Source organism: Hippopotamus amphibius, chromosome 7 (genome assembly GCF_030028045.1).
Source record: "Hippopotamus amphibius kiboko isolate mHipAmp2 chromosome 7, mHipAmp2.hap2, whole genome shotgun sequence".
NCBI classification, from domain to species: Eukaryota; Metazoa; Chordata; class Mammalia; order Artiodactyla; family Hippopotamidae; genus Hippopotamus; species Hippopotamus amphibius.
Window position 1 is genome coordinate 118,442,673 of NC_080192.1, and position 5,921 is coordinate 118,448,593.

The following is a 5,921-nucleotide window of genomic DNA, read 5'->3' on the forward strand; positions in this document are numbered from 1 at the left end:
CACTCTCTCAGTGATGGTTCTTTATGATGTTTCTGAAAATAATTGGAAGGGAAGCATAGACATCTGGCATGTGACTAAAGCTGTTTCTAATTATGGGGGGGGGTGTTGTCTTCAAAGCAGAGTGGATAGTGGGGTACCCTTGGATGGGCTCTTCTGTAATGATACTTGTTCAGGACCTGGGAGCCTCCAACCTTCACATATTTAAGGAATGTGGGGTGAGCCACCCCATTTTAGCTTTTGACATGAATAACTTTGGTCCTTAAAATCCAGCAGGCTTTGGGCTTTTTTTTTTCTTTGGGGTTTTGCTTTAAGACTGAAAATGTGAATTTTGGTTATGCTGTTTCTTGGGTACTTTCCGTATGTGCGGGAGACAGACTCACCAGAGGCTGGAAGGTCAACAGAAGAGAAAGTGCCTGTCCTCTGTGACAACAGGGATAAATGTGGGAGAGCGCCACAAGACTTGGGTGGTCAGGAGACCCAGGAATGATTCCAGAGCAAGCAGAGTGTACGAGAGTCACTCTGTCCTCTACCATAAAATAATTTGTAGAAGGCATTGTGCTGAGTATTCATAAACTGGTAATTTCATTGTTTAATATTTTCCAATCATTTTTCTTGGCCTAACTTCTCTTTACTTACCCAATATTTATTAGGCACTATGTGCCAGGAACCTCAAACTTCAGTAATAACTATTATTCTAAGTATTGTCTTAAGAAGGATCTGTAGCTTTTTGTTCTCTCTATGAGCCCCAAAGTACACACTGTGTTTTATTCATTTGCCATGGATACAGTGACCACTCTTTGAAGGCAGCTGAGGGGAGAAATTTTAGAATCCTCCCAAGCGATGCTTTTTATGCTAAGGTTTCATCAGCACTGAGGATAGGCCTGGGAAGGCTGTTGCAGGGACCACTGTGATGGCTGTTACCGCTGTTCCCTGACTCTACTTCCCTCATGGGACCCTCTGATACCTGGCATCTGTGTCTGAAAACCAGTGTTCTGGTGAAAAGAAAACTATTTAACTCAATGAATATATTTTAAAAACTAACAGACTTGGTTTTTTGTTTTTTTGTTTTTTGGTTATAATGTTCTCACCAAAGAAATCCTTTTTGTGTATTCTCACCAAAGAAATTTGGCAAAAAGAGATAAGCACAAAGTAGGAAATGAAAATTATCCTTTCTCCACTATGCTAAGATAAGCACTGATAAAAATGTGGATGTCTACATCCCTTCACTTATCTATATCTGATTTTCTTTTATAACAGTTTTATAGCCTGCTTTTTAAGGTAATAATATATGGTGAACATTTCTGCAAGCCACTGCTTTTCCTTCTACAATAAAATTGTAATAGCTGCATGATACTCCATGCATCTATGTACCAAAATTGATCTAATTGCATATTATTGGGCTCTCAGATTATTTCCACTTTTTCATACACACACACATGATGAATATTCTTGTCTCTAACTCTTTATTCCTATTTTTTCATTCATTATTTTATTATAATAATCCCCAGAAAAAGACTATCTGGGTAAAAGGATAAGCCCCAAATGTAAACCTTTTGGAAGGTACATAGAGAAGCCTTGGATTCGGATGAGGAAGGTCTTTGTACCCAGCTCTAACCCAATTGTGTGACCTTGAGCTTAATTACTCCATCTGTAAAATGGGGAACACGGTCCCACACCCCCATCGTATTTCAAAAGATAATTCTGAAAAGAATGCGGTAAGGCTTTTGAAACACAGCATTGGGAGACACTGACGGTTGTCTGCTCAGCAGCCACCTTTCATCATCTCCACAGATCTTGATTGGTGTCAGGTAGTCACCCCTGCGGTCCTTGTACGTTTCGGGTTGGCCTAAACTGTTGTTGTTGTTTCTAATATTTATTTATTTGGCTGCACCGGGATCTTCATCGTGGCATGTGGGCTCTTAGTTGCGGCATGCGTGCGGGGTCTCGTTTCCTGACCAGGGACCAAACCCGGGCCCCTGCGTTGGGATCCTGGAGTCTCATCCACTGGACCACCAGGGAAGTCCCTGCCTATTTGTTTACATGTAATCACATCATCCCTGCCAGCCACAGGTTCAGGATAGGCATAGGAACCAATGCAATTTCATGAGATCCAAGGGGAAGTTTGCTGGGGCTTCTGGAAAATTCCCCATCCTCACGAGAACCAGAGGAGGGGAGAGTCTCTCTCCCTTGACATTGTCACCTGCAAACGTCAAGCTTGGCCATGTGGCTGCAACAGCTGTCTCACCCCCAGCCTGAGAATTAAGCTGAACAGACGAGGCAAAGCTGTGCATCGTGGGGAAGAGGGACTGCAGTTCCTGGATGAGCGAACCTTGAAGGCTGCCCTGATGTACTCTGCTGAGACCCAGTTTCAGTGGTGTGCGCTCTTGGAATCAGTCAACTTGAATTATAACCCCAATTCTGATTGTCATCGTTTTCATTTTTTTTCTTAATGATAGAAAATGTTTTTTTTTTAATAGTTTCCTATAGGTTTCCTTCCAGCTTCTTGTATCCTCCCTTTCCCGATTTTCCAAAAAATTATGTCTCAAGGGAATACTTGACTGAAGAGGAGAGTGCCTAGGCCAGCAATTCAGAAATGACTCACTTAAATCTGCTGAGCTGAAAGAGCCCAACCCTGGCTTTCCGATTTGGTCACGGAATCAGATTTTTTTCATGTTGGAAGGAAATTTAGTGCTCGATAGGTCCTGATCCCCTGATCCCATGTTGTAGATGAGAAAACCGAGGTTCAGAAAGATTTATAGTGATTTGCGACAACATCCATGACAGCTGGGTATTTCCCAGGCAGCAGCTGCAATAGCCTTACTGCAGTGTCAGTTTGACTCCTGCCATGTTTCAGTGAGTGGGGAATTTAAGCAAAAGCGTACCATAATTGATGCTTCACACCCTTTGTGTCCTGGCAAATCAAACCATCCCATTTGTAGTAAGAACCCAAAGAGCAATGCTCATATCCAGCACATTGGAAGTCCAGTCTTCTTTTAGTGATGTTTTCTAGGAGTCCCTGGGGTGGGATCTCCCAAATAATCCAGACTTCTTCCTGCAGCTCCACAGAGCCTCTGTTCTTGGTCTACACCCCTTGTTGCCCATCTGTTACTTTGACTCTTATTTCTCTGTACTCCTGGGTCACGGTCCATGCTGCCACCAAACTACCCCCAGCATCATCTCCACTCAGCTCATGGGTCATGTCCACTCTCTTCTGACTGTCCCTGCATTGCCAACTACCCATGTTCTTCCTCTCCAGCCAATAAGACAACTCTTGCTTCTCATGGCTGGTGATTTGGACTGGGTTCCCCTAACAGAGCTGGAGCTCTGGTGGGCCGTTGTTGCTCTCTTAGCCTGATCCTCTGTAGAGAACACGTGCACTCTGGTAATGGGTTTTACCAGGGCTGGTTCTGACACAGCATCACACTGTGTGTGGGACCACATCTCCCTCCAGCATTTAGCTCAGCTAGGCTGCTTCTTCACATGTGGTGTTTCTCAGAAACCTCATTTCCAAAATTATGGGGTGGGACTAGAGCAGGAATTCTCAACATGTGAAAAGCTTTAGGGGTGGAGGTTAGGCATCCATGAACTCTTTAAAATTGTATTCAAAGTCTGTGTAAAATAACATTTTATAGGACCAGACACCTCTAATTTTTATCAGTGTGTCAAAGACAGAGTGACCCTTTAATGGTTGAGAACCACTGGTCTCTAAATGGTCTTTAAACCAGCTGGTCTCTAAAGCTATTTAAGTTCTAGTGTTCTCTGACCTTGTGATTTACCAAAAGCAAAATCATTCAGTGGCTCTCACAAACTGCTCTATTACATTTATAAGTGGGTACATGAGTTTATGCAAGAATTTTTAGCCTAATTGCACTGTTGATGTTATATTTTTTAAGAGAATAACAAAGGATTAGGAGTTGAAGCTTTTATGAGCAAGATATTAGTGCTCTATCCCATAAAAGATTATTTATTCGAACCTCAAGTATTGTAAATATTGGGAGATCTTTCTTTTCACAGCAACAAGTTCTTGGAAGCTATACTGACTGGAAGAATGGTAGGAAAAGGATACTTAGAACTGCCTCCCTTTCCAGCTGCTCTTCCAAGGAGTAGGAGGCCTGCAGGAGAGGTCTTCCTCTTTCTTCTGGATGTAACCTGTCGTTCCGCAATTGACACCTAGATGGTGTTCTCACCTTAGCAGGGGGCGTGGTCACGACTTGTATGGGAACTTGTGGTGCCCAGTGGCTGAAATTGTCAATTAGTCAGATGATAAGAAGTGAAATGTAAATGATCGTTTAATCACAACTGGAAGACAGAATTGGAAAAATGACTATAGCAAAAATTAGAAACATTTAGCATTAGTCCAGCCATTTAAAACATGACTTAAGTGTGACATTTAGAGGAACCTGTCAATTTTTCTTCAAGTGTGGTAAAATACACAAAACATAAAATCTATCTTAACATTTTCAAGTGTACAATTCAGGAGTTTTAAGTCCATTCATGTCGTTGTGTAACCAATGTTCAGAATTTTTTTCATCTTGCAAAACTGAAACTGTACATGACATCCCCATGACTTATTTATTTTAAAACTGGAAATTTGTAGCTTTTGACCCCCTTCACCCATATGACTGGACTACTGACTCATGCAGACAGCTTCATAGGCAAATGCTCTTGTTCACTAAAAGTCAAAACCCTGCCTGCAACGCCCACCAGGAGGTCTTCTTCTAAGGCTCTAATAGACACGTGGACCCAGCAGACTGCTTTGCCCCATGGGGCACCATTTGACTCAGAAGGCAGCACAGGCCAGGATGCAGAGGGTGCCGGCAGGACACATCCAGCGTTCCTCTCCTGCAAGACCTTGCAGCTGACCACAAAACCATCCATGCTGTGGCCACAAGCTATTCTCCTGGGCCCCAGGTGATGACTCAAATACGAAGCAGTGAGACTCCCATCAGGAGGGTATGGAAGCCACCCTGTTTTGGAAACCCCATGCTCCACAGTAACTAACATCTTTTGGAAGAACCCCCCGGGCTTAGCTTCTTTGGTCCCCACAGGGTCATGCCAGTTACAAGCGTCCCTGCACTGAGGGGAACCCAGAAATAGAGCTTTCAAGCTAGTATTTATAGTTGTCTCAGTCCAGATAGAGTTTACCAGTCAGGGCCATTTTTACTTTCTTTTATCAGGTCTCCAGGGAAACAGTGCTAGGAAGTTTGCCAAAAATCAAATGCCCAGGCCAAAGGGGAAAGGGTTTTGTTATGCCTTTATTCACAGTCCTTCAAATGGTTAAATTAAAATTTCTGGCAAAACATTTGGTTAAATAGAAAGGAGTCAGAATGACACACTGATATGAAGAGCTAAATTACCCAATGAAATTTATCATCTCTTAGTCGTTACAGTGCTGTTCTCCAACTTACATAGATTGATCGTGATGGAGCTATAATTAGGACCTCAGATGCCTGACAACACACCCATCAAATATCACATTCTTTCCTAAGAGAAGGAAGAGGAAGCACGTGGAAAGGGAAGAAAAGGGGTGCTGATCTAGGAAGAAAGCAACAGAGAAAGGGGAAGGCACGAGGCATTTTTTTCCTGGCAAAACAGAATAGAATTCTCTGGCAGCAGAATAGTAGCTCTTTGAGATGCTGGATGGGATTCCATACGGGTAGAAAAGGGAATTAGGGCAGAAATTTGTGAATTCTCTGATCTTGCTAAAGAAGAGTCTCTTTTTGTCTTCAAAAGAGGAAAGTAATTAACTACACTAGTCATTCTGCAGGGGCTTTGAAATGCAAATATAAAAACTGTGGACCTCCTGCAAGGTAATGGTTCTGGGCTAGGACCTTCCCCCACCTGTTCCTACCCCCCAGTCATTTATAAGGTCAGCATTTGTGGGCAAAGTGGACTAGATACTGTGTCCCTGTACCTCTTTC